Source organism: Mesoplodon mirus, assembly GCF_964341445.2.
Source record: "Mesoplodon mirus genome assembly, chromosome: 7".
Lineage (NCBI taxonomy): Eukaryota > Metazoa > Chordata > Mammalia > Artiodactyla > Ziphiidae > Mesoplodon > Mesoplodon mirus.
In genome coordinates this window covers 68,473,574-68,497,285 of record NC_138983.1, presented here as the reverse complement: position 1 = coordinate 68,497,285, position 23,712 = coordinate 68,473,574, and positions in this window count along the sequence as shown.

The window sequence follows — 23,712 nt, the reverse complement described above, 5'->3', positions numbered from 1 at the left end:
GGGCCTACCACTGGCCTAGGCATTTGGGACACATAGACAAAAGGATGTGCACAGGGAGAAGAGGTGTTAGATGAGGAAACAGATACTTTTCAGTCTCATGTTTCTGTAAAAGAGGATCGGACTAGCTATCCCTAAGGCCACTTTCATCTCTGATATTCTATACCATGTAGGGCAGCCATCGCAGGAACAGGACTCCTGACTCTGGCCAGAGAACCAGGTCATTCTGTATCTTGGCTTTTCATTGATTCTGCTGCCTGGGAAGGCCTGGTGGTCAGGATTGCTTGCCTGAGGGTGAATTCCATTCCCACGCCCCACCTCCCATAACATTGTCCAGCATCTCAAACACTGAGACACTTAATCCATTTTGGCTCAGTTTTTGAATCATTATCTCCTACTGGCCCACCCCGTGGCACATGCCTTCTGACTTCTTATTAAATGAGAGAAAACAGAGACAGTGTACGTACCTTCCTTGTCTCTTCCCTGACTACAGGTCCTCTGTAGGTTAGCTGTTGAGTGTGTCATTCCTCTTAAAGTCACTAAAGAGCAACGCAAGAAGGAGTCATTTTCAGTGGTGGAATTGGGTGGCACATATAGAGCCAGACTTTAAGCATTCCTTCAGTGAAAAAAACAAAAAGCTACTCCCTGTACCTACGACCAAGTTAGAAGGAAGAAAATTAAGGAAAACACTGTATACGTCTATGTATTTAGAAGGTCTGTTTAAAGTACAATGAAGAAGATAAGAGCCGTAAATGCATGAGTATATAAATAAGGGAGTTGAGAGCAGAACAGAAAAGAAGTAAGAACAGAGAATGGAGAGCCTATATTGAACTATATTTCGCCAGATGGTGGAAAAAGGATGTTGAAAGTTTTCTGCTGACAACGTTCAACAGGTTGGATTTGCAAGGTTCTCTTGTGAAACTACATTATACCTCCCAAGCATCATGTCTGCAACTTGCCTGCTAAGGTAGTAGGGGATCTCAAAATATGAAGAGGCCCATCTAGACCCATGGGCTAGTCCATGATTTTGTTCTAAAATATACCCCTATATTAAAATGATAGCACATATAAAAATATGTATGTGTATATACGTGTACGTGTATATATATATATAATGTATATATACAATATAACTATCACCATGATCATATTAATATAGAATCTATATCTTTATCAGTCCTTTCTCACAAAATAGCCCAGAACAGTTTCTGGCATTTAGTTGGGGCTCACTACTCACGGAATGTTTCTTAAATAAATGGAGTTGGAAACAATGTTTCTTTTTCTATAGCGCAATGATTCCTTGGGTCCTCGGGGGACAGCCTACTTGGAGGCTGTACAAATGATGCATTTATGCCCTCTGTCCCTGCTCCAGATGATGTTTTTATTTCACTCTGACTCCCTTACCTAAAGCTGCTTTAATGCACACAGAATTCCAGGGTCCATGGCAATTTTTTTGTGATCTAATAAGGACAGTAGTTGACCATCACAAAAAATCAAAAATGATTTTAACTTGGGGCTTCTGGGCTGGGGAGTAAAAATTATTTTCTGTATAACAGGATTTATTGTGGAATAATATGTCTGTAACATCCTTGGAGGCTACCCACCAGGTAGGAACTATGCTAGACATTTTTCCTATATGAAAAGTGTTACTTTTTTTTTTTTTTTTTTTTTTTGTGATACGCGGGCCTCTCACTGTTGTGGCCTCTCCTGTTGTGGAGCACAGGCTCCGGACATGCAGGCTCAGCGGCCATGGCTCACGGGCCCAGCCGCTCCGCAGCATGTGGGATCTTCCTGGACCGGGGCACGAACCCGTGTGCCCTGCATCGGCAGGCGGACTCTCAACCACTGCGCTACCAGGGAAGCCCAAAAAGTGCTACTTCTATTGTTAAAAGTATTATTGATATTATTGAGCTAAGTCCTGTGCTCAATACTTTACATGTATTATCTCACTTAATCGTCACATCACTATGAAATAATTGTCATTACTTACCTTATGCAAATATTGAATTTGAGGCTCCAAGGGGGTTGAGTAACTCACCCTAAGTTACCCAGACAGTGAGTAGAAGAGCCATAATTCACACCCACAGAGAGCTGTCTCCAAGGCCCGTGCACCTACTCATATGGGGCACTTGATCAGGGAAGTAGTGGAAATCATGGAGGGATACAAATCACAGACTCTGGTGGGGAAATCATGTAGTGGTCACCTCCCAGGATGGCAATGCAGAGTGGAGGAGATCATGTGAGCCAGGCGTCCAGACTGATGCTGGCAAATGGTAAAAACTCAAGCAACAATGGCCTCCTTCCCTCAGCCTGTGAACAGCAAATGTGACTAATATAATGTGTGCAATGTATAGATTTTCTTTCTACTTGAGTGACATGCAGATATTCTTAAACCAGTTTTGATGGGGATTCATCTTCAGTGGCTATAGAAATACTTGTAGAAATACTCCCATTAGACTTATGCCTCTGTTAATCTCACATGTTGATCCTCACGGCAGAGGTTACTGCGATGGACCAACAATAATAAAGCTGATAATAGTCAAGTGGCAAAACCCCCAAACTCTGTAATACTGTAAGCTTTCTGTCTGAAAGATGTCACTTCTTTCAACGGCTTCAAGCTTCTTCAAGGCAGAAAACCACTGAAGCTGCAGTGTAGCTGAACATCTGTCTTATCATGTGGGCAGATATTGGGATTAAATTAACTAGAAATGAATAGAATGATGTATGACAGGGTGCAGATGTCCCAGGCACAGTGTGATAATTTCATTGCAAAACTATGTAATGAATTCCATACATTATGGAAGTACAAATGTACCACTTTAGGTAATTGTGATGAAAAGGTATAATGTGCGGTGCATAAACAGAGTGTGAGCCCAGGGGCATTTCTCCTCTGCTATTTCTCTTAGGTCATTTCAGAATGACTTTATTTGGTTTAATGTAAGCCTATTATTATTATTAGAGCCTTAGTTTTTTGGTCAGCCTCTTCAGCATTTCTTGCCTGGCTGGTATAAGAAATATTTGGAATAGAGGGATAGAATTTGGGCAGGTCAGAGCTTTGGCCTCTTGGAGAGTGATGGCTGGAGACAGCATTTAAAGAAATATTTTGCTGTGAGAATTTCAAAGCAGAAGCTGACTCTATTCTCTCCCCTCCCTCCCACTCTCTCTCACTCTCTCTTCCCTCTCTTTCTCCTTTCTTCCTGATGGCTGGTGAGATTGTTTCAGCATCTCCTGCTACTCTGTGCATGGGAATTCAGGATGGTATAATGGGAAAAGATGTGAGTTTAAAGCCCGAAGACCGATTTTCCTCTCCTGACTCTGCTCTTGAGTGCTCTGTGACCTTGGGCAAGTCACTCTACCTCTCTGAGCTGCTATCATCTCATTTGTAAAATGCAGCTAATATACTATATCATGGTATTGCCAGGTGTGAATGGGGGAGTTTGAACATAAGCTCTTAGAGGTAAGAGAGGCATCTGTCTGTCTTGCTAATTGCTTTATCAACCCTCACCCCCCATCCCCAGCTTAGCAAAGTGATCACACAACACAGGCCACTCATAACTTTTTTAAAATAAATATGTCGGTGATTAATGTGAAGGTATCTAGCACAATGCCTGGCACATAGGAGACATTTAATTAATATTTCTTGAATTTCAGCTGGTTTGAAGAAGTTCACTGAACAGCTTATTACCCAATCAAAGTTGAAGGCCAAGCACACTCACTGCAGCTGAGGCCAGAGAGGGCCCAGGATCTCCCAGTGTCACACAGGGCAGTAGAGGCAGGGCCAGAACCCCCTTCCCGATCAGCAGCCTTGTGTTTGCTGGCTGCACCAGAGGCAGCATGGTCTGGGACAGTGGGAGCCATGGCCAGTGCTGGCGAGAAGCAGAAGTCTCTCCACTCCTGAGAGAAGCAAACTTCTCTAGCATGTTTTTGATCAAGGAACAAGAGAAAGGTTTCATTTTGCAGCAAATGGCTGGCCCGCATGCCTGTTTCCCAAGTGAGGGTGAGATCCCCATGGTCACGGCTGGGGCCAGTCCCAGCCCTGTTTTTCTCTCCATCCCGCTGCTCTGTTCACACAGCCCCTCTCTTCCCCTTTAAGCCTCCTCTCCACCAATTATTTGCCTGGGGTGACATCAGTGGAAAATGTGAGGAGATGGCAGCAGAGCCGAAATCCTAGCCTTCCCTGGGAGGCCAGAAAAGCCTGTTTTTAATGCTCTGATTGGTCCCTGATTTCCCCAGCTCGTTTGTGCCATGTAATGCTTTCGGCACAGTGAAGCAGGATGCCCGGGGTGACTCGAGGCCACCAGGGGCCTGGGTCTGCCTGCCCACTGGACAGATGCTTTGCTGTCTGGCCTCCTTCCTTAGCTGGGAACACCCTGAAACCAGTCCAAGGAGGGCTCCCACGGTGGAAAATCCACGTGGTAGAGCTTCCTTCATCCCCCAAGTGAACGTTGCTGCATTAAAAGCTGTGGGTTTGGGGTTTGTCACCATATATCTTCCTTTCCATGCTAGATTCCTCCCACCCTTCTCCTCTCCCCACAAGCTTCAGGGCTGTCTGCAGGGTCTGGATTTTCTGCCAAATTTGGATGCCTTGAAAGGAACATTGTTTGAAACAGAGACTTGAGGAAGGTGCTAATCTTCCGCTGCTTATCAAATTTGAGCAAAAAATGTTGACATCCCACTTTCCCATGTGCTAGCTCAGCTCTTTTGTGTTCAATGGCGAGAGGGACCAGCTGTGTATCTAGTTGGGGATAAAAACCCGACTCTGACTCCCAGCCCTTCTCACCTGATCCTGCCAGACCCAGAGGCAAGCGGAGGTGGTGGGTGGCTTGGAGGTCTCTTCATCCCCAAGAGCACAGCCCTGTCACGCTCCAGGAGAGGAAGCCCACTGATCACTTCAGCCACTGCTACCGCTTAAACTCTCAAGGAGAAAGAAAATGCTGCTGAGAAGTTACTGCTCTAAACGTGGAGAGAGCTCTTCATTTTCTTACTATGAAAGACATATTTGGATCATCTGGTTTTCCAAGCAGATGCCCAGTTTATCTCACTTTAAATCAACTCTTTCTGACTGGACCCTTTCCTGGATGAATTAATTGAGCGTGGCTAAAACCAAAATGCTCTGGCGATTAAGGAGCTAGGCAAAGGGGCGCTGTGTCAAGGATGTCAGCTTGCGAGGAGGGTGGCGACTTGTTTACTTCTATTCTCATAACAGAAGGAACAGGCAGGCTCAGCCCACTGGAAATAATTTTGAATAATCTCACTCTATTACTCGAAGCGAAATTGAGTCTGCTCAAGCTACCCCAGTGATCTGACATTTCAGCGAAACGGGGAAACTAATATCCAATTCATGCAGCATAAAATAAGTGACATAAGGAAAAGCAGGATGAAATCTGGAAGTTTTTAGTTTTCAATTTGTACGGCTTGTCTTCTATTACTGGATCAACTCACTAATGCTCACACAGAGGAGGGGGTTTCATTAAGCTGCTGGTCATTAATTGTGGTGGGCGTGCGTGCGTGCGTGTGTGTGTGTGTGTGTGTGTGTCGGGCAGCTATTGATGCCTGACACGAATATTGGATACACACTGTCCTGCATAAATCCAATCTAGAAAGAGAATTTGTCTAAGCAATGGAAGTGGAGCCCTGACTAACCAATTGGAGCTCTCCTGGCTTAGGGGGCAGATGGCCTGGAGTTTAGATTTGACCCTTTAGAAGATGCTCTCAGTGTGAGGGGTTCAGCTCATTAGCCTCACTCACCCACCAGCCCTGACAAGGTCTGCGTTCCCACGTATACGCCTTCTGCTAAGAGAACTGTCATTCTCTGAGTCCCGAGGAAAATCTTAACATCTCTCTTAACACCTTCCTCCATCACAGCTCTCACACCTTACCCAGAGCTAAGTAATGGGTTCTGGCTTCAAATTATCTATTACTTCCATTCTCTCCTCTCCCTGCCTGGTTAAGACCCTGGGCTCATTTTTCTAGTAGTCCTAATTGCTCTCTATCCTGCCCCTATCTCCCTGCCTTCAACTATCCTCCTTCTGATTGCTAAGTCATCCTAAGCACAGCTCTAATATATCACTCCTTCCTCAAAAGCATTCAATGGCTCCCTATTGCCTAGTGACTCCATCAGGCTTATCATTCAAACTCTCCTCAGTTTGGCTCCTGTCTTCCTTCCTGACTGAATCTCAGTCATTCCTCTTCACTCATCCTGAGCTGCAGCCAAGTGAAAAGAATTCTGATTTTCTTGCACATGCTGCATTTTTCTGCCTGTGTGTTTGCTCGCACAATTTCCTCTGCATGCAATGCCTACCCTGTCATCTCTGCATGTCCAGATCCTACCCATCCTTCAAGATCTAGGTCACATGCTGCTTCCTCCAGAATGACTTCTTTGATCCTCTGGTTGGAAAGCATATCCTCCTCCTTAGACTGTTCATTGTCCTGCCTCCTTCCTGTGGCCCATTCTAGCCTGGAGCAGTACCTCGGGTCATAATTAAGTGCATGGGCAATGTCAAATGTCTAGATGAGAATCCTAGCTGTGGGGTCTTGTGCATGCCACTTAAATTTTCTGTGCCTCAGTTTCTCTTCTGCAAAACTGGGCTAATAAGGGTATTTACCTCTCAGAGAATTCTAAGGAATTAAGGGGGGAAATAAATGCAATATTCTTGGCATGGTGCTGTTTACATGGTAAGAGTTCAACAAATATTCTTTTTTCCTAGTCACCTTTCTCCTCTGCAATAGTGCAAGCCTTATAAGGATTGCTTAAATGCATCAGTTCAACTCAGCATTTACTGAACGCCTACTAGAGTTATATTTTTTATGATGTGGTGTCTGCCTTCAAGGAGCTCATGATCAAGGGCAGAAGAGAAAAGGGCAACTCACTGGCTTGAGGGCTCTGATAGAATTAAGCACACGTGAGGCAGTGTGGTGAGGTAGCTAAGCTCTCAGTGCTAGAGCCAAGCTTGCTAGGCTCGAATCCCAGCTTGGTCACTTCCTAGCTGTGTGACCTCAAGCTCTGTGTTAACCTCTCTGTGCTTTGGTTTCCTTAACTGTAAAATGGGGATAATAAATGGTACCTACCTCAGAGAGTAGTTGTATGGATTCCATGGCATAAGAACCGAATCATACCTAGAATGGGGCCTGGCATGTTGTAAGAGCTCAGTAAAGCCCAGTTATTATCTTGGAGCTCTTTGAGATCTAACTGATGCTTTGGCTTTGGGCAATTTCTTTCTCTGTCAGAGTGGTGAGCTTTTATGAGAATGAAGACATCATGGTTCAGAGAAGCCACTATTGGTGGGGGTGGGCGGTGGCATAAGGTTTTTGGTGGTGTACTTTGAAGCAGGTTTGGCCACCACCTCCCTACACAAGCCCCCTCCCCCTTTTAGAGCACACACACACTCCAGCCTGTGTCTTGGACATAGAGACCCCTTCCTTTTGCTGATGGTGGTTAGCACGTCATTGGCGTCTTTCACTTCATCTCTTGAAGTATCCTAGTGCCAAGGAGTCTGTTTCTGCCCTCCTGTGCTTCTGTCCAGAAAGTTTCCATTCAAAGAATCCTAACCCCACCTCCATTATGCATGGACATTGAGATCTTATAAGACAGGGAAGGGGGGGGAGCTTTATCAGGCAGTTTTAGCTGGCCTTAGCTCTGGTACCCGCTTTTGTGGCTTTGGTCCTTGGTCCTTGTGAGAAACAGAAACTCCTCCACAGTCTACAGCTTCATTGTCCCAAATCCTCATCTCCTCATGCCCAAGGAGCTGTTACCTGACTTCCCCAGCCAGTTCCCTCATAGCTCCAGCACAGACCCACGTGACTCGCTGGAGCTCCTTGGTGGGCATTTGGGTTCTGCAGCTCCTGCCCTGGATGCTGAGTCCCTGTTTGGACCTCTCTTGCTCTCATGAAGTGGGGCCAGCCCATCATTGCCACTGCAATTAGATTGTGCTGCCCAGATACTTCCCCAGCTGAGATGGAAAGGACTTCCATCCACTGGTGTCCCTATTCATTTTTTAGGCTTCCGAGTGGAGGACTTTTCCCTTCTCATCCATACTTTTTTGTCTCAAGGATCTTGGGCCTGAGTGATTGATTAGAAGACCCTTGAGGGATGCTATCCAAAGCAATCTACAGATTTAATGCAATCCCTATCAAATTACCCATGACATTTTTCACAGAACTTGAACAAATAATCCTAAAATTTATATGGAACCATAAAAGACCCAGAATTTCCAAAGCAATCCTGAGGAAAAAGAACAAAGCAGGAGGCATAACCCTCCCAGACTTTGGACAATATGACAAAGCTACAGTAATCAAAACAGCCTGATATTGGGACTTCCCTGGTGGTCCAGTGGTGAAGACTTTGCCTTCCAATGTAGGGGGTGTGGGTTCTATCCCTGGTCAGAGAACTGAGATTCCACATGCCTTGCAGCCATAAAACCAAAACATAAAACAGAAGCAATATTGTAACAAATTCAATAAAGACTTTAAAAATGGTCCACGTCAAAAAAATCTTAAAAATATACAACAGTCTGGTATTGGCACAAAAATAGACATATGAATCAATGGAACAGAATAGACAGCCCAGAAATAAACTCACCTACCTATGGTCAATTAATCTTCGACAAAAAGGCAAGAATATACAATGGGGAAAAGACAGTCTCTTCAGCAAGTAGTGTTGGGAAAGTTGGACAGCTGCATGTAAATCAATGAAGTTAAAACACACCCTCACACCATATACAAAAATGAATTTAAAATGTCTTAAAGACTTAAATATAAGACATGACACCATAAAACTCCTAGAAGAGAAGATAGGCAAAACATTCTCTTACATAAATCGTACCAGTGTTTTCTTAGGTCAGTCTACCAAAGCAATAGAAATAAAAGCAAAAATAAACAAATCGGACCTAATCAAATTTATAAGCTTTTGTGCAGCAAAGGAAACCTTAAGCAAAATGAAAAGTCAACCTATGGACTGGGAGGAAATGTTTGCAAATGATGCAACCAACAAGGGCTTAACTTCTAAAATATACAAACAGCTCATATAACTCAGTAACAAAAAAAACCAAACAACCCAATCAAAAAAAAATGGGCAGAAGACCTAAATAGACATTTCTCCAAAGAATACATACAGATGGCCAATAGACACATGAAAAGATGCTCAACATTACTAATTATTAGAGAAATGCACATTAAAACTACAATGAGATACCACCTCACACTGGTCAGAATGGCCATCATTAAAAAGTCTACAAATGGGCCTCCCTGGTGGCGCAGTGGTTGAGAGTCCGCCTGCCGATGCAGGGGATACGGGTTCGTGCCCCGGTCTGGGAGGATCCCATATGCCGCGGAGCGGCTGGGCCCGTGAGCCATGGCCGCTGGGCCTGCGCATCCGGAGCCTGTGCTCCGCAACGGGGGAGGCCACAACAGTGAGAGGCCCGCATACCGCAAAAAAAAAAAAAAAAAAAAAAAGAAAAAAAAAAAACAGAAACAGACTCACAGACATAGAGAACAGACTTGTGGTAGCCAGGGGTGGGGGAAGGGAGGGATGGATTGGGAGTTTGGGACTAGCAGATGCAAACTATTATATATAGAACGGATAAACAACAAGGTCCTATTGTATAGCACAGGGAACTCTATTCATATCCTGTAATAAACCGTAATGGAAAAGGAAAAAAAAGCTCATTTATTAATGCTGTGAAAGAACTAGATCATCAGAACTTATTCCTAAATTTTTGGATCAAAGTAGAATATTAATAAGTAAATAGACAATTCAAAACAAAAACAAAAACAACAAAAAAGAAGACCCTTGAGGGAATACCCACCAGTGTCCCAGTTCAAAGTCCACAGACCCCTGGATTCTCTCTACATCATGGAGCAATGCCTGTCTACCTGGGTAGCCCTGGAAAGGCCAGGTGGATTTGGACTTCCTCTCACTGCCTAGGATCCCTGCCTTAACTGTTAGAAGCCCCCCAGTTCAGGGCAGCCCCATCTAGCCTGTCAACAGAGCAAACACCTAACTAACTGAGCAGGACTGCCCTCCCCTATGATTCAGTGTGTTGTCTGAGCACCTAGGAGAGAAACAGGCAACCCAGGTTCAAACCCCACCTCTGACCTCTCCCAAGCATGGGATTTTGGCCAAATCACTGAATCTTTCCAAGTCCCATTTTTACTAAATACAAAATAGAAATAATAATCTGTCTTATAAGAATTATAAATAATAATTCCCTGTCTTGTAAGATTCCTTGCAGGATTGTTGGGGGAGTTAGAGATGATGCATGTCAAATGAGTGGCCTGGTATCTAGCTGGTCGTGTCAGTGCTAATAGCATCTGCCATTTACTTTGTTGCTTACTGAGCGCCAGACACTGTAAAACGTCATTCACATGTTTGAGTAGGGGTGGTTTTCATAGGCCACACATTCTACGAGTCAAATAAATATAACTCTCTGTGTATTTTTCTATAATCTTCATTTTTATTATTTTTATTTATTAATTACTTGTTTATAAAACTTTATTTCAAGCCCCCATTGTGTGTGATGGCAGACACCCAATTCTAGTCCTGGCAGGGGAATCAGTCACCTCAGTGTTTTCTAAGTTGCACTGGGCTTAAGCTCAGTAAATTCAGAATGTTTCCCTTTCTCTCCTTCCCCTTGGTGTGGTATTTGCCTTCTGGTGTTGAGTAGTATCCTGGCATGAGTGTGGGTGGGGGAAAGGCTGAGGCTTCTGGCCGCAGGTCATTCTTTTTCCAATGATGGCAGCTGCCAAGATGTATCTCTTAGTCTTTGGTCACTGGCATCCTTGCCCCAGGCATGCAGGCACTGCGATGTCCCACCTTGTCCCTGGCTGCATGGTCTCTGTTGTTTTCTGCTGCGGCTTCTTTCTCTCCTAACACAATGCTATGGGGTACAGGAAATGCTGGCTGTTTTCCAGTGACATGCTGGGGCCACTGGAGACTCCTGAGTGCCCACAGCTTCTGCCTGAGTATCCTGACCACTCTTCCCCTTTTGCAACTGACACTCTGGGGCAGGGAGGATGGTGCAGCATGGAAGAGCCACTATGAGAGCCCTATTGCTTCCTCTCACATGCTCTCTCCCCTCCTCCTGACCTTGGAAGATTTTATGGGGATGGGTGGTGAGGCAGGAAAAACTGGTTCCAGTGGATCACAGATTTTCCTGAATATTTTCTGTCTTACTCCTGGACTGAGAGTTTTGAACTTAAAACCCCAGAATGTGATACCTGTTCTCTGGCTCTACCAAGACAGTTTTCCTAAAGTGGTAGGCGTTTCCGTCTGACTCAGTCTGGGGTGGGGTTTGAGATGGAAGCAAGGAATGCAAGGTGGCTGAGTTAGGGGACACTCACTCTCCTACACACAAAAAGTCTTATTTAATTTTTCACACAATCCTCTCCTCTAGCTAATATTATTAACCCCATTTTACAGTTGATGAGGTAAGGTTCAAAGCCAATTCATTCAGCCACCAGATACTTACAGAATGTCCACTAGGTGCCAGGCACTCTTCTGGCTTTTGGGGAATACAGCAATAAACTCTACAGACAAAAATCCCTGCTCTCATGGGACTTACCTCCAAGCGGGGTGGGGGAGGAGGGAAGAAAGAAGAAGGAAAAAGATCAACAGGTCAACCATATAGGTTATCCCATGATGATGAGTTCTAGGAAGAAACATAAATCCTGCAAGGGGGCTTGGGAATGTCAGGGAGGATGTGGCTTTGAACAGCATGCCTTACTGAGATAATAAGGCAGGTAAAGAACCCCATATTGGAGGGAAGTGAATCCCAGAGAAAGGGAACAGCGGGAAACAAAGGCCTTGAGGAAGGAATCTGCTTGGCTGAATAGCTAAGGAAAGGAAGGGCTAGGGTTTAAACCCAGTTAGTCTGACCACAGAGTCTATATGCCTCACTACCATCTAATGGGGCTCAAAGTATGATAGCCATTATTGCTCTTATATCATTGCATATATATTATACGTCACTGCTGTTCATATCAAGCCCCTCTTCCACTTAGGAGTCTTAGTGGGTAGTTGAAAATGCCAGATACTCTTTCTCCTAGCTTTCTCTGTAACTCTGGAATTGTTATGTCCCCCAGGTGCAGAAGTACTACCTGGCCTTCAAATCATTTCTAGTGATGCAAGAGGCAGGGACCACCAGGAGGAAGTGTTTCTTGTAGCCTGGTGGTGGAAGACTGCGGCATCACTGGTGGCTGTGTGGGAGTGGTGGTGGACATTGGACAGGGCTGGCTGTGTCATCGGTGTAAGGTGAAAGGTCAGGGCGAGGTGAGGCAGGACTTGTGTCTGTGCTGTGACCTTGGGTGTTGTTCTTGGTTGTGTAGCCCTGAGCCAGGTTCCTGAGACTTCATTCGCTGAATTAGCTATTATCCATCTGTTTTCTCCTTCAAAATAATGTAGGTTTTATTTTTAGTTTAATAATAAAAAAAAAAAGACTAGATGACAGAAACATTTTCTTTTTCGTCTTGCAGACTATCCCCCCAAATTTGGAGTTTGCAATTTTTATAAGGTTTGTATGATGATAAATAAGAAAGAGATGTTATTAAAATTGAAGTGAATTTCCTTTTGGGACATGGAAAATAATGAAAAAGCTATTTCATCTGTTTTCTTTCCTACTTCAGAATATAAAGTGGAAGATGAGGCCACTTGCTGTTTTGACATCGTCAGGCACGTCTCAAATGGTGTTCTCACATTACTCCAGCAAGGTCTCCCAGCAACCAAAAGAAAGGGTTCCTGTCCTTCTCCCCTACTTTGCCTTCCCAGAGCAGTCAAAAGACCACTTGTCTTTGGAACATTTCACTTCATCTGCAAAACAACCTTTTTCTCCCCACTGAAAATATATTTATGAAATTGAACTGATTTAAGTAGGCAAAACATTAACACACCTTCCTGGGATACATTGTCCCCAGAAGATTAAAATACTTTAGGTAAAGTCCTAACCCAAATCACAGGCCTTTATCTGAGCTATATTTCCCCTTGAAATTTTTCTTTTGTTTTATATTTTAAAATTAAGTTAATTATGGACAAAATTTGGAGAATCCAACAACTTTATAAAGTCAGTTACATCAAAGAGAAGCATCCTGTCCCCATGTGGTCACCCCCACCTTCCCAGAGGCAACCACTTTACCCTAAAATCTGACAGTTTTGTTATTTACCCCATACCTCTCAGCAACGTGCTCATATTGCTACTTTTTGAGTGTTTGGCTTAAGCATTATCTAAGGACTTCCCACAACGGAAAAGGAGAAGTTAACAATCTTTGCTCCCCCTAACCCACCTCACACTCTTCCCATATGGCACATCCGTCTAATTACAATACAGTAACATTAAAATTTTGAGAGATAAATATTCAGTGCTTATATTCTTATCTCCATGTAATGATCTTTACAGGTGATTCATTTAGCAAACTGATTATTTTTCCTTCCCTCAGGTTTGGTTTTTCCTAGAGTTAATATTTGTCATATTTTTCATTTGCTCAGGATTGTATGTACAAATCAGTAATGAAATTCCAAACTCTTTGCCAAATGTCTAATTCTCCCCTCAAGATTTCCATTTACATCAAGTTTTCCAGCATTTTTTCTCCATGAACCTCCGGATCTTCTTCAATCACCTTTGCTTTGTGCATAACAATTTTTCTGGGACTTGCCTTTTCATCATCTTAGGGGCTGCCTTCACCTCCGTCCTAGGCTGCTCCTCCCCTTTACTGTACCCCATGATATCCTCTTATTCCCTCATTTTGTTGGAGTGCATCCTCTAGTGGCTTCCTGAGAAAGTTGAATGGAAGGTAATTTTTTTGTGACTGTGCTGTTCTAAAAATGTTTTATTTTACCCTTGTACTTTATTTATTTTATCTATTTATAGTTTGTCTGGGAATAGAATTTGAGGTTGGAAATTATTTTCCCTTGGAATTTTGAAGGCATTGCATCATTGTCTTCCAACTTCCAGTTTGATATGGGCCTGTAGCTATTCTAATTCCCAAGCCTGGGTGACCTTTTTTATTCCCTCTGGAAACTTAGGGAATTTTTTTAATGGTCCCTATTATTTGGAAATTTCACAATAATATGCCTGTTGTAGGTCTGTTTTAAAAAATTCCATTGTTCTGGTGCACCTTTTAATCAAGAAACTCATGTTCTTTAGTACTAGGAAACGTTTTTGAATTACATTTTTGTTGACTGCATTCATCTTATTTCCTCCAATTTCCTAGAAATTCTATTTGGTTATTAGGTCTCTTAGACTTATGTTTTAATTTACTTTATATTTTACTTTCTAATTTTTCCTCTCTTCATCTTTGTCTGCTTTTTTGGAGATGTTACATTTAAAATTTTCTGTTGTGTTTTTCATTTCTTTTATCCTATTTTTAATTTCCAAGATCTCCCTTTAGTTCCTTGAATATTCTCAATTTCCATTTTTCTCTGCATGGTCACAATATCAATTTTCAAAAGCTATGAATGATTGGTATTTTTCAAAGTTTGCTCCTCCCAAGTCTCTATGTCCTGTATGTTCACCATTTTTTCCTTTTAATATCTATTGATGTCAGAAGCTTTCACCAGTTGTCTGGATGGATTTCTGATAGTCCTCAGTTGTCTGATCATATTTCAGAATGGTCCCGTCAAAGCTGAATAGAGGAGGTAAGCACATATGAGATTTGTCAACTGTGAGTTTTAAAGTAGGGTGATCTGGGTGGGCTTTAACTTGTAGAACCCTCCACGTCAGCATCTTAAGATATCTCCCTTTGTGTTTGTCAGATTTCCCAGAGAAGATCGGTCTCTTTCCTGGGATTGTATGCATTCTATCTGCCAGTATTCTGGAGTCGAGGAGGACATAATTCTCAGGCTCAACATTCAGTAATAAACTTTTCCTAAGTCTCCCTATTTTTAGTATGTGCATCTTTCTCAATTGTGTTTAATGCCCTGCAGTTCAAAAGCCCTTTGTTTTAGAACAGTGGTTCTCAGACTTCACCTGGAGGGCTTGTTAAGTCACAGATTTGAAGTTTCTGCTTCAGGAAGTCAGAGGTGGGGCCCAATAATTTGCATGTGTGATAAATTCTTAGGTGATGCCAAAGCTGCTGGTCCTGAGACTATACTGTGAGGACTACTGCTTTTTTTTTTTTACATCTTTATTGGAGTATAATTGCTTTACAATGGTGTGTTATTTTCTGCTTTATAACAAAGTGAATCAGTTATACATATACATATGTTCCCATATCTCTTCCCTCTTGCGTCTCCCCCCCTCCCACCCTCCCTATCCCACCCCTCTAGGTGGTCACAAAGCACCGAGCTGATCTCCCTGTGCTATGCGGCTGCTTCCCACTAGCTATCTATTTTACATTTGGTAGAGAACGACAGTCCAATCTTCTGCTGGGTGAGCAGGAGCATTTGCCTGGCTGTGAAGAGTAGTATGGGGTCTAACTGATCTTTAAACAGACTTTCAACCAATTCACCTATTTTAGCCCCATCTTCACTGAGGTTTTCAGAAGTTCTTAGCTGCTGTGAATTCCTGAGCCTTTGGATAGTTCCGTGATATTAACTGAGTCTTGACTTTTCCCACTACTGGTTTAAGATTCAGCTTTTTCAAGTTTACAAAGTCAGATTTTTCTTCTTTGAGTTCTAGCTTCCAAAATTTTGTTGCTATTTCCTTCTCTCCTTTTCTTTTTTTTTTTCCTTTGCTAATATATGGCTTTTAAAATCACTCTACTATCATTTTAGTGAGATTTAGGGAATGATGAAAGTTTAACGAGTGCATCCAGTCCTCTGTCCTTAACCAAAAGTCCTCACATCTTTCTTCAGTCCTGGAGACATTTGTTCTATCAAATGTTTCTTCACTTTCATTTCCTTTATTCTTTTATCCGAACCTCCAATTAGATGTATGTTGAAGCTTCTCTGTGTCTCTTAACAGTTCTTTCCACCAATTAAAAAAAAAACAATTTTTTTTCTCTTTTTTGCAGAGGTCTGGGTGAATTCTTTGTTGTTATCTTCTAGTTTGTTAATTCTCATTTCAACTGTGTCTGACTCAGAATTTATTTATTTAGTATTTTATTTTAATGACTATTTACTTCTAAGAATGTGAGTTGGTTCCTTTTCACATATGTGTTTCATTCATTTCCTGATTTTTTTGGTTTCATCATTTCTTGCTCTTTATTTAATGGAATTTATTTCTTAGTTGCTTTCTTTGAGAATTTTAAATACTCATGCTTTAATATCTTTGGCAGACCAATTTAATAAAATCAATTTTACATGGGGAGAATACATGTACTAACTTTTAATTTTGTTCTCTGTCTTTTTTAGGTTTGGATTCTTAAAATGTATTTTATACTTTTGGTCAATATGATCATTTTAAGTTGGAGGTTTTACTTTAGGCTAATTTTCCTTCTCCTTCTGGATGCTTCCCTTTCCCTACAGGGAGGCTCTCCTGGTCACTTTTACTGGGTCTCACATCCCCAGTCAAGAATCAGGTCTCCTGTCACATGGCAATACTTCAGGGCTTCCAGCACATGGGAATATTGGGTTTATTGATGAGCAAGCCACTGAGCCAGCAGTTTCCTTATTAAGAGGCTATACATGTGTCTACTAACCTCCCCAGCTTCAGTCAATGGTTGGAAACATTTTCAGTGTTCTTTTCCAAGTTAAGCAGCACACCACAGCACATTTCTTCATCTTGTACTGAGCACTTTAAGTCCCCTTTGCCCTGCTGGAACTAAACTGAACATCACTGCTTGTTTTCTGACCTGAAGCACCACAGGCCCATGTGACCTACCCACTAGGGGTTTACCTTTCTGCTCTGTTTCTGGTACACAGCTATGTTTGTTTCTTAGCCTGGCTATGCTGCTTTTGATTCTCGATTTCTATTTTTTGCCTATTAAGGCTGTTGGATAGGAATCTACTCTCTCCAGACTTCATGCTGCCCTGTGGCTGGTGCTCCACTGCAGGAGCATGCCTGCTCTCTTGCCCCACCCTTCATTCCAAAGGCCAGAGACTTTGGGTGCTGAAGCTGAGCATGGTCAGCTCAGACCCTTCCTCCCTCTCTCTCTTTTGTTTATTTATCTCTTACAGAAAACATGTATTCTTCTCTCCTTCCCAATGTCATAACTTTTAACACGGCAGACTCTGTCCCTTAGGGGAAGGCTTAAGGCAGCCTAGCACTCTGTCACTGCGTGGGCAAGTCAGTCTAAGTTCAGGGGTTCAGAATAAGGAAGCCTATATTGTCACACACCTGAGAACACAACAGAGCTATTATCAGTAATAAAAGTGATGCTTTGGTCTCCACATGTCTGACTGTTATGTCTGTTTCTCAGTTTGTACTGAACTTGGATGGGGGCAGGGATTATGCATTTGCCCCCAAAAGGCCTAATATTACTAATGTGCTTAGAGGAGAAGGGTCTCATCAAAGCCTGAATTTACAAATCTGACTTTATTGGAGGTAGTTTAATTTCCCAATAAGTTTCTATCTTAAATCTAACCTGATACTCTCTTTTAGGTTATGGATTTATTATGTTTTATGTTTATATTTTTGAGAATGTTTATATTTTTAGTATGTTTCTATTTGGGGATATATATATATATATATATATATATATATATATATATATATATATATTCAGCAATCCCCCATATATATAATTCTATATATGTATATAAATCTATATATAATCTATATGAAATATATATAAATTCTATTTCTATTTTCTCATTTTTCTCTATTTCCTCTTATTTTTCTATGCTGTTTCTTGTTTTCTCAATCCCTGTCTTCTAATAAATTGACAATATATATATATTTTTTAATCCTCCTACCCCCAGTACTTGTTTGGAAATTTTTTATACTGTATTTATTCTTTTAATTATTACCCTTAATTTTTAACATGCTTGCCTGATGTCACCAGGGTGTAAACATAACAGCAAAAAAGGGGATCTTAGAGTGCTTTAGTGCCAATCACACTTCTCCCAATTCACATGTCATTCTTGTCCTGTATTTTAGTTTGACCTTGTTTTATACCTCCTAATTAATATTATCTATTTTAAAAATTAATAATTTAATGTTTATTTAGATTTACTCACATGTTTTCCGAATGCATTGCTCACCATTCATTTTTGCAACTTGGTCATCATTCACTCTTTAAATGTTCTCAAATATAATGTTTAGTAATTTTTCTAATGAAAATCTATTAGTGGCAATTCTCTTAGTTTTAGTAGGTCCAGAAATGTCTTTGTCCTCAATCTTGTGATTGAGAAATGATATTTAGCTGGACATAGAATTTTAGGTTGACAATTATTGTCCCTCAGCACTTTGAAGATATTATTCTACTGTATTCTGTTTTTTCTTGTTTCTATTGAGAAATCTTCTGTCAGTTAACCTATTCCTTCTCTCGCTGCTTTTGAGATTTTTGGGGGGAGTTCCACAGTTTCATTATAGTGTATCTCTGTGGATATCTAGTTATACTATCTGTCTATCTGATCCCTTTCTTATGGCTTTTGTTAATTATAGAATATTCTCAGCCACTAGCTATTCAGGTATTGCCTCTCCCCCAGTCTCTATACTGTCTTGGAACTCCTAATAGATGTGTGTTGGACAGTTTCATCTGATCTTCACATCTTTCAACTTTCCTTTATATTTTTTCCATTTCTTTTTCTCTTTGTGTTGCATTCTATGTAATTTTCTCAGCTATACCTTCAAGTTCACCAATTCTTTCTTCCTTTCGGCATAATGGGTTATTTAATTCATCCATTGGTTTTTTTTGTTTGTTTCAATGACTTCATTTTTAATTTCTATTACAATTACTGGTTCTTTAAAAAATCTGCCTGTTTTCCTTAATGTCTTACTTTTTTTTTTAATACAGTCCATTTCTTCTTTTATGCCTCTAACTATATAGACAATTATTTTGTAATCACTTTCCAATATTTATATCATCTAATTTTTTTGAGAACAGCCTTGTTGTTTATTTTACCTGCTGACTTGACTTGTGGTAGATTTTCTCCCTCATTGCATAAGTTAGGATGTGGTTTTACTGCGAATTACAAAATTAAGGAAAATAATGACTCATACAATAGAAGTCTATTTCTCTCTCATATAAAAGTCCTGGTGTGATATAAGTTGATATGGTGCCACTCCACAGTAGTCCTCGTGGTCCAAGATGGAACAATAGCCATCACATCCATGCTCCAAATAGCAGAATGGGCAAAAGGAAGGAGCAAAAGGCACATGGCAGCTGTCTTTTGAGGAAATTTACTGGAAGCTCCCATATAATACTTCTGCTTATAACCTATCGGCCAGAACTTAGGTATATGGCTACCCGCAGTTGCCAGGGACCTAAGCAAGGGAGGATGGAAATTCTTGGGATAAGCAACAGAGAGTCTCCCCTATACTCAAATAATTCATAATATTGAATTATGTGCCCACATTTAGTGGGGTTTTATTTGTATAAATTCCATACTACCTGGATTGAAGGGCCGTCCTTTAAAAGAGTTTTTGAGTCTTGCTTCTACTAAGTGCCCCAAAGTATCCCTTTTTCGGGATCTAATTTTTTTGTTAGTTTCTTGAGTTGGGAGGGCAGGGTCACCAAGCAACATGGATAGTTTAAATTTAAACTCCAAACTTGTGTGAGTTATATCCTTATGGTTACATAGTCTTAGAGAAGATCATATTTTCTCTCCTAGAACTCAATCAAGATAAGCAACCTTGTACACAGAATGAATTGAGTAGATTTTTAAGTCACTTCTTTTACTCATAGTGTAACACCTTGAGGGTCCTGGCTTTACGCGAGGGACATTTTTCCAAGAGTCGTGTGCAGGCCCAGGGCTTGGTCTTTTGTTCCAATGTAGGCAGTAAATCCAAACCTTTAGGTCAATGAGACTGATCCCCACTCAGGCCCCTTCCCACCTCCCCACCCCCACCTATTTACGAAGGCAGTTATAGGGGTATCGTTTCTTCTTCATTTTAATCCACTTTGGGATTTCTTTTACTTTCTCACAAACTCTTACAAGCTCATATAAACTGTGTTTATCATTTCTTTCCAGCATCTCTAGATATGTTGTAGCAGGAGGATTTCAGATTACCAGTCTACACTTTCACACTTTTAATTTGAGTATAAAAGCTAGAATTTTATTTCTGTTGCTTGCCTCCAAGACTACTGGCAGATACAATCTGTGTCTTAGAATCTGCCCCCACTGGGCCTGAGCTTGATTCTTGTTGAGTCCTGAGGTTTAACATCTTGCTGGAGAGCTCCAGCTAGAGGATGACAGATGGGTACTTCCAGGCTCCTGATATGATTCTCCTACTACAGTAACTCATAAAGGGGAACCTATTCCAAGCTGACTCAGGCAGTTACCCCATGAGATCACTACTCCCATATGCCAGCGTTGTGGAACTCTGGCTCTAGCACTCACCCTGTCTGAAACTAGCAGCTTGGGAATTCAGAAAATCATACCAAGAAGCATACTTGTTACTTAGGAGGGACTGAAATTCAACCCATTGTTGCCAATTGCACTGAATAATCAGAATTTGGCAGCAAGGCTTTGGAGCATAGGGATGAAGATATATTCATTCCATCAGGGTGGGGCAGACCCCTAAATGCCTACATCTGGAACCAGGTGCTTCCCTAGCAGACCCTGAGCAGCCATGGGGTGGCTAGAAGGTACTGAAGTGGGAGGAGGGCCCAGGATGCCTTGGCAGGAGAGTTAGGCTCATCTGCCCTTTGGTCCTAGGTCTGCCACTCATCTGACAAGTCACTTTGGGCTCACTCTGCCCCCTCTAAGATAGCATCAGTTTCTTTACTAAGGAAACGGAGATAAAGTTGCTGACCATGCCTACCCTGTAGTGTTGCCAGGACCAGATACCTCGCAGATGTTATGTATGTGAGGGAGAGAGGGAATGTTACCATCCTATCTTTACAAATGAAGAAACTGAGGCTCCGAGAGAGGAAATGAGTTCTTTGAGGTCACACAGCCAGTGAGTGGCAGAGCTGGGGCTCAGACCTGAAGCTTCTAACCCCAGAGCTCATTCCCTTCCACAATGCCACCACTGTATAAATGTAAGATAAAAGCAGGAAGAAGGGGATGCACAGCTCGTGGGTGCCTCCTCTCTGCCAGCTGCTTTAGGCATGCATATCATTTACTGTCCACACAACAGTCTAAGGTTAGAGGTTAATTTTCTTACATCTGTTTTACAGTTGAGAAAACTGGGTATCCAAGACTTCCCATGATCTACGCAAGGCAACGAAGTCATTTCAAGAATTAGGTTTTGAACCTGGCATCATCTGATCACAAAGCCTGTGCTCATTCTCTCTCTCGGTTCCTTTTTACAATACTCTCCAGATATTGGCATGCTCTCCTAAAATCCATACGCATTTCGACAAGGTTCAAATCAATTAGTTCACACTTTGCGGCTGAGGCTCCTTTGTGCCAAAGGTGATCAAGGTGCTTCCAGTTTTATGCGTTCAAACCCAATGAGGCCTCTTTCCCGACTTCTTGCATGACAGCCCAGAATTGAGAACCAGGATGCATATGGTGTTTGCAAAATGCTAGTTGTGTATGGGTGTTTAAACTTTAGTTTTGCAGCTTTTAATTTATTTATGCAAGCAAGCCTCCTTTCATGAATTTTAATCTGTGCTGCCTTAAAGAAGTGCTTTCCAAATGGGACAGCATTTGTGATCACCACTAAGCCATTCTAACTGCTTGCAGGCCTGGGGAGAGAGGCAGAGGAGAATGTTAGCAAGCTCTGAGAAGTCCCTGTGTCATCCCAGGCATTGTGGCGTAAAATGTGCTTCGTGTCTAGGAAAAAAAAAACCTGTGACTTGAGTCTTTGGTTATTTTTAATGCTGAGCGGCAGAACCACAGGGAACATTATGAGTTCCAAGATTTCTGACAGAAGGGACTTGCAGCCGAAGTGCTTTCTTCAGGAGAGAGAGAGAGACACTGCTACAAGTCTTTATTCATTTATTTATCATGCTTCAGTTCCCTAAAAAAGAAAACACTTCTCCCATGCAGGGGAAACTGCTTCAATGGATAGATTGCATTTAAATAATTTAAGTATAAAATTACTCAAACAGGCCGAGTGATATTTCGAAAACGAAACAGTCACAATCACTTAAGAGCGCTGGCAGAGTTCGTGATTTGGTGTGTAGATGAAGTGCGAGGAGAGGCTTCTGTCTGCCTTGGGGATGGGGTCCCCATCCTGCCTACTGGCTGCCCTATAGGTAAAGGTCATTTCTGGTCAGGTTCTGCAGGAGAGGGTCTTGCAGATGCCAGACCTTTGAAAGAGAGGTAACTGCTCCCAAATTTGGCCCAACCTTTTGGGTTTTACTTTTTATCTGAGCAGCTAGGAGAAGTAGAGAAGGCTGGATTGGTATCCAGAAGACTTTTATATTGTCTGCATAAACCCACTGCCCAGCCTCCTTGAGTTCCTCTTCTGTGCAATAGGAAGATAATGCCAATCTCACAGGGCTGTCAGGGGCTAAATTAGCTTCCTGAGAGGACCCAGCATGAGGCCTGCAAGTAACTGTCCACTGGGTCTTGTCTACAGCACATTCTTCCATGTATCTGGGAGACTGTTCCTACAGAGATGCCATCGGGGCCTAAAGAGGGTCTTTCCATTCTCAAAAAGACTTCATCCGTGCCAACGGTAGGCTCCCAGTGGTCTGCCCATTCACGCCCATGCAAAGCACTGTTAGACCGTGGACGTTCTCCCCTTGCCTATGCAGACGGCATTTCTTCAGTTGGTTTTATGTCCACTAGGACGCTGAAGAGCCTGGTAAAGAAATGCCTCTGTAGTCAAATGCATTCGCAAAATGCTACACGTGGCATGGCCCTTTTAGAGATTCACCATGCACCTTGGCATGCCAAAGGCTCTGAAAAGTCCTGCAGACGAGAAATCCTTTTACTTTAAATTCAGCTTAACTCTGCATTTATTAATCTTATTTGGCAATGAGGGCCTCCCCACCCTACCCCACCCCAAATGCCTTATTAATATCCTTTAGAGTAGGACTTACTGAAACATACTTTGGGAAGCTCTCCTTCTATCCAGTTCTATTGCCTTCTGTCTCATTTCCCTCTGGACACTAAAAGGACCAGCTTCAGGGGGTTTCAAGGTCTTCTTCTGTTTACTATTAACTAATTAATTAAACAAAGGAACTAAGTGCCGGGCTTAAGATCAATAAAGCATCATCCATATCAGGCAGAGTCAAGGCAGGAAGTAGACACATCATAAGGAAGGGTTAATCCCTGTGCCTGCTGTTACTAGTGTGTGTGAAGCAAGTGCTGGTTTGGGGGGATGGAGATGGGGATGGAGAGCGACACCTTATGACTGGCCTGGGACTGACAGGTGAGGTCACCTGGAGAAGTCCACCTCCTCTTCTGTGTTGCCATCAGTGATTCAGGGGATTCTGCCTTGGAGGCGTTCAGAATTCTAAGGAAGCAGCATGTATGGGCGTGGGTGGCAGCTTCTCAGCAGCACCAATGTTTACTTTGAAGAGAAAATGTCTGCTTTGTAGGCAAATGTTTTCAGCATGGAAATGATCATTGCAATTGCTGTGGTTGTCACAAATGTTTCATCAGAGCCGATAAAGCAGCTGAGTGTTGGCAAAATCGATGAAAACATCTTGAGGAGTGTTCGCTGCCTACTTAGCCGTCTGTGGCTCATCTGGTGTGAGGGAGGAGGGGAAGGAGGCGGTGAGCTGAGGCCACACAGGAGACTCTGAGAGGCAGTGTGGTGTGGTCGATGGGCACGCAGGCTT